We start from the raw sequence: 11,434 nt of genomic DNA, 5'->3' as shown, positions 1-11,434 counted from the left end.
ATATGCATGTGACAACTGGATAATGAATAAGGAATAACAGAGAAGAGCTGGTGCATTTGAATCATGATGCTTGCAAAGAATAGTGAACATCCCTTGGTCTACCAGAAGACTCAACAAATCTGTCTCCGAAGAACTGTAGCCATTTGATCCTTGGGATTGAGGATGCAGGACTTGTTCTCACGTACTTTGAAGACACGAGGAAGGACCAGATCCTGGAGAAGGGCATCATGCTTGGTAAAGCAGCAGGGCAGAGAAAAAGAGGAAGAGCCTCAAAGACATGGATTGATGGCTCCGGGACTGGGCGATGCTTTGTTCTGTTGTTCACAGGGTGGCTATGAGATGGAACCGTATGGACAGCACTTAACAACAAAAATGACAATAAGATTGCCGGCCTTTCACTTCTGAGTGGACTTGAACCTCCAACCTTTCAGTTAGCAGCTGAGTGTATTCACTGGTAGCACACCCCCCCACCCCCAGCATGGCTTCTCCAGACCTGAGCTTTACTGTGTTTGCATGAGCTTCCATCGAATGAGGCTAGACACTTGCCTTCAAGACGTTTGCCGCGAAGCTGCTGTGGCAATTTCAGTTTCTTCTAGCCCAGAGTTGAGGTTCTGTCTGGTCCAATACTAAGAATAATCCTACTTCTTCTGGGAAACTCTTCAATTTTTATTTCATATACTTGGTGAATTTTGTAATTGTCTTTATTTCCCTTTTCACATTGGCTGCTAAAAATTGGAGCTGGGTTCACAGGCAATCATAGCAATAGCAATGGAAAGGTCGTTATGCAATTTTTCAATGTCAGTCTTGGCTTCCTTTCATTTCCTTACCCCAAATTTTCTTCCTTTCTTTTTTTGCTTCGACTACTAATTCTTTTTATTTTTGTCTTCTCATTATGTAGGAGTGTGGTTGGGCCATCAGGGATCATAAATGAAAGGAACTAGATGTAAAACAGTTTATATTATGTTATCACCTAACTACAAGGAAATCCAATGTATTCATTAAATATATGGCTATTCCAATACACAGTGAATTTGATTTCCTTCTGGTGCATTTCAGGCATCCAGGACTAAAGTTCTCTCTGGAAGAGGGCAGAGGATGAGGGTATCAAATATTAAACAAATGTGATAGTTTAACAAGTCTGCACATTAGGAGGTGATGTTATTGGCTGGATAGTCTTAGCTCTCTTCTGATTCACTCAGAAGGTAGTCGCCGAGTTTGCTGAAGGAGCAGAAAAGGAAGAAAGAAAGACGAGATGAAAGGCAACAAAGAAACAGGGGATGTTGGATAGGGAGAGAGGACTGGAGGCTGGAGGGGCGAGAAGGTATAGAATGATAGAAGATACATGATGTATTGGAGATGCGTCAACGGTGGAATTTCCTTTGTCAACCAAGGGCAATGCTTTAACTTCAGTTGTCTTGTTCAGAGGATGGGAAAAAATCCGTGTTTAGAGCCGACAACCTTTTGCTAGAGAAAGTGATGGTTCTGCCCTATTTGCTTAGAATACTGATCCGAGGACAGAAACCAAGACCTGATTTCAAAGCTACTGACTCACAACTAGAGCTCAGGGGCAACCTTCCCCCCCACAGTCTCTGAGAAGTCCAACAAAGGTCTTTCTCTTACATTCCTGTTGGGTCAAAACTCTAACCAAGATTTGTTGAAAAGTAATCTTCAAATGTCCACCCATTTTAAAATATCCGTATCACATTCATTTCCCCCTGAAAATGATTGTACTCAAATTTATTGTAAAACATTTGGAGGTGAATTGTATAAAAATTATCATACAAATAACACCTGTAAGCTTTTACCAAGAGGTAACCACAGTTAGCAGTTTCTATTTATCCTTCTATCTTTATTTCTTTTCATGTACATAGAGTGGGCATGGAGGATTGTGTCCATTCAGTCCTGTGTCCTTTTTAAAAATCAATATGTTCCTTGTCAAGAAATATTCTTCAAAACTTGATTTTTAATGTCTGTATTATATTGCACTTGTGGATACATCCTTCTAACTCACCTAATTATTAAATCTTTTCTAAAGAATGAATCTTCTATGATGTATTTAAATTACTCCTATTGTAAGAGGCTCAAACAGTGTCAGTACTAACCAAATCAAAGTGGGATCCACTGAAACTGGGACTGTAGTCGGGTTGATACACAGGAAGCAGAGTAGAATCCAGACTGTTTCTTGTAGTGAAGATTCATCGACAATTCAGGTTCTTCTTTTTCTGGGTACTCAAGAAATAATGCTTCCACTTTTTTAGGGATGGCCATGGGACTTGCATTGGCTAATGAAATATAAGAAGTGGAATGGAGTTTGAGGAAATGAGCATAAGTGAAATAAATCAATCACAAATGGGCAAAGAGAGGGGTAAGTCAAACAGTATTGATAATAAAGTTATAGTTCTCACATACATGAGATTATTCCAAACAAAACACATTTAAAGATGTCTCTGCACTCAGTCAGATGGCTGAAGACAAGTTCTTTCAGTATTACAAGTATCCTAGTCTCATTAAAAAACAACAACAACCAAACTCATTATCATTGAGTCATTGCTGATGCATAGAGACCCTCTCAGGACAGGGTAGAAATGCCACTCTGAGTTTCTGAGACTGTAGCTGTTACGGGAGTAGAAAGTCCCCTCTTTCTCCCATGAAGTACCTGGTGACTTTGAACTTTGGACCTTGCAGATTGCAGCTTCCAGGTGATCCACCAAGGCTCCTGTTAGTCCCATGAGGGTACCTTCACAAAGAAGTCCCATCAAAATAGTGGTTTCTGAGGGGAACTAAAGGGTCCATTAAATTCAAGGCAGAGAGGTCAGTTTAGAAGCTTATGTTAATGTTTTTTTTTAATCATTTTATTGGGGCTCATACAATCCATCACAATACATAGATCAATTGTGTAAAGCACACCTATACATTTGTTGCCCTCATCATTCCCAAAATTTGCTTTCCTCTTGGGTTCCTGGAATCAGCTCATTTTCCTTTTTCCCCTCCCCCTCCCTTCGCACTCCCTCCTCCCCAATGAGCCCTTAATAATTTATAAATTATTATTATATCTTATATTACACTGCCTGGCGTCTCCCTTCACCCACCCCTCTGCAGCCCTTCCCCCAGAGAGGAGGTTATATGTAGATCCCTGTGATCAATTCCCCCTTTCTAGCCCCCCTTCCCTCCTGGTATCACCACTGTCACCCCTGGTCCTGAGAGGTTCATCTGTCCTAGATTCCCTGCGTTTCCAATTCCCATCTGTACCGCTGTGCACCTTCTGGTCTAACCAGGTCTGCAAGGCAGAATTGGGGTCATGGTAGTTGGGGGGAGGAAGCATTTAAGCACTAGAGGACGGTTGTGAGTTTCATTATTGCTATAGTGAACCCTAAGTGACTCATCTCCTCCCCACTACCCCTCTGCAAGGTATGTCCAGTTGTCTAGAGATGGGCATTGGGTCTCCATCATGCTAAGCGAGGTAAGCCAAAAGCAAAAGGACAGGTATAACATGAGTCCCCTGAGGTAAGTACAATCAGCATAACGGGAGTGGAGGCGTGGGCACATATCTCGCGGTGGACGGGTGGAGGCGTGGACGGTATGTTAGTGTTTTGGTGGACAGCTGAAAAGATCACCTTGACAGATTATTCTCAAAGCACATGGGACAACATGGGGGGTTATTAGGAAGAAGTTTTAAGAAAATTGAAAACTGTATGGATGAAAGGCCAAGAAAGTTATGCTCAAGTATTTTTTCCATCATGAGAATGCACCTGTTCATTCTTCAAGGGTAGTAAAGCCTGTCTTATAAGAATTTCCATGGGAAACCTCACCCTACCTCCTGTCTTGATCTTTCCCATCAGATATTTTTTGTTACTAATACTCAAAGGACAATGCAAAAGAACGTGATCTGAGACCCTCTGGGATGCCTGACCTGCCGTTTGGATGTAGTATAAGTTTCATGCAGAATTTTTTGGGCAAGAATTCAAGAGATGGCAACAGTGCCTTCAAACACAGAAACACTTAGATGAAAGCTATGTTGAGAAACAATAGCTTTACACTTTGATATTTTTGTTTCATAAGGCTTTCTATGATTTTGTAGCGATGCTTTCTGACTCACCCTGATATTATATGACCTCGCTTCGATAAAAAGACTAGTGAAGGAAAAGTAAAGAGGACAAAACGTATTAGTGGCTTCACGGGACGGGAGGGAGGGGACTAGAAAGGGGCTAACAGTAATGGAGAGATCGCATCGATTACAGTTAGGGTTGCAAAGCCAATGATTATGATTGCTGTCAACTACTTGTACACCATTAAAATGTTGAGTTGGCAAAAGATGTGTGATAGATCTAGTTGCAATGATAAAAATGAATTTAAAAGTAGGTGTTTAGGATCCTTATGTTCAACGAAAAACCTCATAGAATTTCGTTTCTCAGATTGAAAGTTTAAGATCTTTGTTTCATGAAAGACCTAGTAAATTAACCCAAGAGGATGTTTAGTGCTTCTATTTAGCCTCCTAGTCTGTTATGTGGTAGCTGAGGTCTTAAGTGTTTACAAAAAGCTACCCAAACCACAGCAATCGGTTTCTATTTGCATAGTGACACAGAGGAGACTCATGGATTTTTTTTAACCTAGGATTCTATAGAAAATTCCAGATTAAATCTAGGAAATGAAGAACAGAATTTCAAATGTTCAGGGACTCCAGACATTCTGGAGCCATAGAAGTTGGATGAAACCCTGAAAGTAGTGTCCTTATGTCATCGTTAATACTAAAACCAAACATATCTCCTGAATTATTCTTAAAATGAAACAATTACTCCACTAGCATCAAATGGATTCTGACTCAGGATTCTAATAGTGTGGAGGGGAGCTGCTCCTTAAGATTCTTTAAACAAGAGATGGTCTAAATATTCCTTTTTGGTGCAGCTGGTGAGTTTGATCTACCAACCTTGTGCCCAGTAGTCCAATGCTAACTCAGGGTGTTGGCAGGACTCCTTAAAATGAAACAACAGTTTAGCTTAACGAGCAAAAATGTATGCCATGGTAGCATAGTTCTGAAAAGACAATGTTCTGCGTTCCACTTGGGTGGGTAGTGACCAAAGCCTTAAAGCTCATGAGCAGCTGTCTAAGGCAACCCTTGAACTGGCTCCATTCAGAGGGTTAAGAGTTAATGGTACTTGGTCTGGGAGTGTGAAGGTCAGTGAAGATGGAGAGAGGTGAGGTACACAGGTCAAAGGTGGTATCTAAATACTTCTGGAAGTCAGATAGATAGGGCGTGGTGAGTAGTTGGATGCAGGAAGAGAGAAGAGGAGGTGACGAAAATGTTTCCCAGAGATCTTTGGATAGCTATTTGGCTGGGAGTGTCTTTTTCTGAGAATCAGGCCTATTGGATGAATTAGATTTGGTAGCCGGTGGGATTTTTGTCAGGTTTGTCGATCACTATCATGCTGTTGTTGTTAACTGCTGTCAAGTCCGTTTAGAATCATATTGACACAATGTATGCAGAGTAGAACTGTTCCACAGGGTTTTCAAGGGCTGTGAGTTTTGGGGAAAGATCACTCGGTGTCTCTGGATGGGATTGAACCTCCATCCTTTCAGTTAGTAATCAAGTACTCAGTTGTTTGAGCCACTCAGGAACCCCAGCCATTCAACGAACAAAAGAAAACAAAACTCATTTGCTGTGAAGGCACTTCTGAGTCAGAGTGACCTGAAAGCATGAAGTAGAAAGAGCTGCTTCATGGGAGTAAATCTTTAGGGAAACAGATGGTCCCAGCTTTCTGCCATGGGTTAAACCATGGCCCTTTTTGTTAGCAGCCAAATGCTTAACCACTGCACCACCAAGGCTCCTTCCAATCACGGTAATAGGATATTATTATCACTGTTATTGCTGGTGAGTCAACAGATGTAGAAAAGTTATTTAACTTGTTCAGGATGATCTGAGGGGTCTTTAAAGTGTTCATGAAAAATTCCATTATTTTTAATTCCATTGTTTTGTACACTTTTCGAAACCCACTCACACACCTGGTAAACAAAGAAGCCCAGTTTTATACCCAAGTCCACCTTGGTTGGCTGCTTTCCATTCAGCCTCTTAAGAGGAACGAAAATGTCAGAGCAAAGGCACAGATCAGGGAGTCAGCCAGAGACATGACCCCAGCATCCTCTGCATGGGCTGAAACAGACGAGCCAAGCACTGAGTGCAAGCACCTGGTTGAAAATGACTCCACCTTGCTTTCCAAGACCAGAGGTTGGAGGTCAACCACCAGTCTCAGCAACTCGGCCCCAAATACCTTCCTCTGTTAAAGTTCTTTGTAGATTGAAACTGTTAACTTGAGGCTGTGGTCCAAAAATGTGGTCCCCTTCTCAGATCCACTAACTCAGAAACTCTGGGGGTGCAGCTTAGCCATCCGTGTCCTACAAACTTCCAAGTGATTCTGATGCCCACTCAAGCCGATCAACCCATATGGTTTAAGGGATCTCTACCGTTGCCTCTAAACAAGCTTTACTTTAAGGAGTGGAGCATACTATCAATAGCAGACCGAGTTTGGACTAACGGGAAGCTATTGCTGAACTTGGATGGAGGCTCATGTTTTCCTCCCTCATTCAGTTCTCTTACAAAAATCTCTATCCAAAAAGGAAATAGTTTTCTTTAAAGGGGGCTGTTTCTTTGCAGTAAAAGGCATGTTTTGCTAATTTTAGGAAGATGGCTTCAGTTATGGACAGGATGTCTTGAGAGGAGGGGAAACATGGACTTGAATTTTCGTATTTTTAAATTGTGCTCCTTTTAGAAAGCCAATGTAGCTTCATTATCCACCCTCAGTTGACTTTGTTGTTCTCAAGTTGGCCTCTAGCTCCCGGTGACTCCATGTGTTCTAGAGGATAACGGCTTCCTACGGTTGTCTTGACTGCAATCGTCACAGAAAAAAAAAGAGCCTGGATGGTGTAGTGGTTAAGCCCTTTGCCGCTAATAAAAGCGTCAGCAGTTCAAACCCACCTGTCCCTTCAAGGGAGAAAGGTGTGAAAGTCCGTTACTATAATGATTTACAACCTTGGAAACCCCACGGAGGCAGTTTGCCCCTGTCCTATAGGATCACCGTGAGTCATCGTTGACTGGACAGTAATGGATTGGGTTTGGGCTCATCTCAACAGAAGTAGATTAGCAGGCTTTTTCTCTGGCGGTACCACTGAATGGGGTTTAGCCATCAACCTGTAGTTTAGCAGTCAACAACGCACACGGGTATGACACACCCAGGCTCCTCGGCCAACTTTGTCAGCTGTTAAAGATGCCATCGAGTTGGCTCTTACTGATAGCGACCCTAGAGTCAACAGAATGAAACGCTGCCTGGTCCCTGTGCCATCCTCCGATTTGTTCTTGTGTTTGAGCCTAGCAATGCTTTCGAGCTGGAGAAAGAAAGAACCCTTGATTGAGACGGAATCGCGTGGGAGGCCCTTGTAGCATCTCTCCACTGCACTTGAATAACCCTACAAGACACAACAACTTCCCGCGACTTGGTTCTTAAATGTGAATTGCCTTTAGGAGGAAATAGAGGAACTGCCTTCTGGGTAAGCCTGATCTTGGAGAATGTTCCACGTTCTTTACCACTTGACTCTGTTGATGGTGGTGGCGCAGATCAATCCCTGTAAAGTACCCTCCTGGTAACCAAGGGCCTGTGTGTGCACCAGGCTTACATCCAAATCATAATAGTAACCCAGTCGGTTGTTGGCCAATCACTTCTGACTTGTGGTGAGCCCAGGTGTTTCCAGGTACAAGTATGCTCCAGGGGGGCTTTAGTGGGTGTGGTCTTTCGTGAACACATCACCTTCCTGGCTTCCCAAGGGCTTCTCTGTGGATTTGAGCTAGCGACTTTTCAGTTAGTAGCCAAGCACCTCACTGTCTCATCCACGGGCTCTACATCAGGGTTAACAATGTACAAAGGCTTTATGCGCAGGTACCAAGGCAGATCTGATCTGATGATTTTATTTTATAAATGAGGGCAAAAAGAAAAGAGTGAACCAGACGGGTTTTAAGTATTTGTAGCATTCTCTCAACTGCAGCCGAATAAACCTAGAAGGCACAATCATCGTCCTCAAAACTTGGGTTTTAAGTGTGAATGGGCTTTAGGAGGATATAGGGGATTTGGCTTCTTGAATTCCGAAATGGGAGCTGGTATTGTTTTCAGGTCACAGATGAGGAAACTGAGGCCGCCAACATCAACATGCCTTGCCTAAAGTTGCTGAGTGTGAGAGATGGGAAAACAACCCGGAGACCCAGTGTTTCGGACGCCAAGCCCTACCCCACGGGTCAGTGAGCAAGTATTTGTCACAAACAGCCTGTCCAGGAGCTATTCTGGATCTCACATTAATCCCTAGAATGGTCATTTAAAAATAACCGAATAGTTAAAATTAAATTTATTCCAGCATTGGGCCTGGCTAGAAAAACACATCTTGGCCAGTCCTTTCACTGGATAGGCATGGGCTCCTCAACCCTCTATACTAACTTCCTAGGGCACTTATAACAAAATACCACCCACTGGGTGGTATGCTTCATACTTCTTTTATTTTTTTAATCATTTTATGGGAGCTCTTACAGATATTATAACAATCCATAATTCAATTAGACCAGGCATAATTGTACAAGTGCTGCTGCCATCATTTTCAAGACATTTTCTTTCTTCTTAAACTCTTTGGTATCAGCTCCCCTTTATCCCCTCCCTCCATCACCGTACCCACACAGGAGCCCTTATTATTACTTTTGTTTATTTATTTTTCACTTCTATAGGCTGTTGTTAAGGGTCATCGAGTCGGTTCTGACCCACATTGAACTTATGTACAACAGAATGAAACCCTACCTAGGCCTGTGCAGCCTCACAATTGCTCTTATGTCTGAGCCCATTGTTGAAGTCATGGTGTTAAGCCATCGTGTCAAAGCTGAACTTCTACGTTACCAAGCATGATGTCCTATTTTCAGGGACTGGTCTCTGCTGACAGTATGTCCAAAGTACGTGAGACCAAGTCTGGCCATCCTTGCCTCTAAAGAGCACTCTGGCTGGATTTCTTCCAAGACAGATTTGTTTATTCTTTTGGCTGTCCTTGGTACTTTCAATATTCTCACCAACACCACAATTCAAATGCATTGGTTTTTCTGATCTTCCTTCCATAGAGGCCCCCAAATGTATCAATGCTTCTTTAATCTTCCTTAGCTAGAAGCTCAAACACCAGGGTGTTGGTTCCTTCTAAGAGCTCTGTGGGAGAATCCATCCCATGTCCCTCTCCTGGCTTCTTGTGTTGGCTGACGAGGACTTTTAGTTCTCTTTCGGAGCCTTCGTGGTGTAGTGGGTTATGGGTTCAGTTGTTAACCGCAAAGTCAGCAGTTGGAAATCACCAGCTGTTAGGTGGGAGAAGAATGAAGCTTTCTACGCATGTAAAGAGTTACAATCTCAGAAACCCACAGGGGAAGTTCTACCCTGCCCTATAGGATTGCTATGAGTCAGAATCGACTTGATGGTAGTGAGGTTTTTTTGAATTTTCATTTCACATGACTGTTTTTCCTCTACAGTCTTTTTGCGTCTCTTTTTTTTTTTTTTACGAGGGCACTACTCTATGGGGTTAGAACCCATCCTACTCAAATATGACCTCATGTTAATTGAACTGATAGCATTTTGAAACACCCTATTTCCAAATATATCCATATTCATATATCAAAGGTTAGGACTTCCACAATCTCAGCTGTCCTAAGAGTGTGAACGTCCAGTAGGGCTAAGCCAGTAGAGTGAGACTGAGATGAGACTAGGTCCACAAGGATCTGAGTTCCCCTCACCTCTTCTGTCCTGTGGTAATGCCTACCTTAAACCCCTCTACCCCCCAACTTCTCAGAACAACCCATATGAAGGAGGAAAACTGCTCCCTGGAGTTTCGGAAGCTGTCAATCTTTATGGGAGCAAAAAGTCTCATCTGTCTCTCGAGGGTTGCTGGTGGAGACAGTTTCAGACCCTGTGGTTAGTAGCCAATGCACAACACACGTGCCACCAGGGCTCCCTCCTTAAGCCTCTCCTTAGCCACTCCAAACATCACCCTCTGAAACGCATAGAAGAGAAGCATCTTCTTTCCCTGTAGGAACAGAGAAGTGACCCGTGACTGTCACTGTGTGAGCCACCTGCAGGGTGACATGTGGTTGGTTGGCATGGAGACAGGGCTTCTGCCTAAGGAAAGCACCTTAAGGTCCCCTTTAAAAGTCTACATCAGTGATTCTCCACCTTCCTAATGCCGTGACCCTTTTATACAGTTCCTCATGTTGTGATGACCCCCCAACCATAAAACCATTTTCGTTGCTACTTCATCACTGTCATTTTACTACTGTTATGAATCGGGCGACCCCTGCAAAAGGGTTATTTGACCCCCAAAGGGGTCGAGAACCGCTGGTCTAGATCAACCTACATGTCCAATGGGGTGGACCTGATGCAGAAAATATGCCTCATATGAATATAAACCATTGTCCCACGAGCATGTCTTCATGATTTTGGCTCCCTGTCAAATTTCACCCACTGTGGGCTATTGAAGAGCTGGGTGGAATTGAGAAATTCACAAGCAGCAAGAAAGCTACATTTAATTGCGGGAGACCTACCATGTTCTCCTTCATGACTGGCTCATTTAAAGCCTCGACTTTCTTAATAATGGTGATGATGATAAAATTGGGGAAATGCCATTAAATATAACCACATGCCCTGGGAGAAATCTACAAATGGAAGCACAACATGGCTTTTATGAGCAAGCTCAGTAGCAAGAGAAGAAAATGTATAAACACCCACATATATATAATTGTTGTTATTGTTGCTCGGTGCCATCAAAGTGTCTCCAACTCACAGCGACCTTAGGCATAACTGTCACGAGCAGCACGATCAATAATTACCTAATGCTCTTTGACATTTCGAATGCTCAGGTTACTCACTGCAAACACACATCAGACAATCTAATAATCCTGAGGTGAACTTGTACTCTAATATCACTTCAAACAAGTATCAGAAATAGGAGCAACGCACTACATTATTATTTCAGCATCATAGTCCCAATCAGCATTGTCTCATCGGTGTGCTCACCCCGGGTGGAGTTGGAGAGAGCAGGAGTTGATGTCTCCTTGGTTCCTAGCTCTCTGAAAACCCAGAGAGCTCTACCCGCATCTATATAGACAGTTCAGCTGGCTCCTTGACACCCTGGAAATTCCGCGGCATCCAGCCAAGTTTTATCGGCGTCCCCTTGGACTTTCTGGGGCACTTGGCATTGGCTCAACTTTTCAGCTGGGCCTAAATGTCACACTTTATTTCTTCTCCAAAATGGAGTTTCTTGTGTTTGCTTCTTGCAAGATAGTTCAACGTCTTGCAAAGAAGTTCTCGAACACTCTCATCAACAACAGAAGGAAGCAGGGCCCAATCCCGCACATGCCTCACAAAGCTTATGGTAGAGCCCA

This window comes from Echinops telfairi, unplaced genomic scaffold (genome assembly GCF_000313985.2).
Source record: "Echinops telfairi isolate 266 unplaced genomic scaffold, ASM31398v2 ScPeMD7_2;HRSCAF=8, whole genome shotgun sequence".
Lineage (NCBI taxonomy): Eukaryota > Metazoa > Chordata > Mammalia > Afrosoricida > Tenrecidae > Echinops > Echinops telfairi.
Note: the sequence above shows the minus strand (reverse complement) of the source record.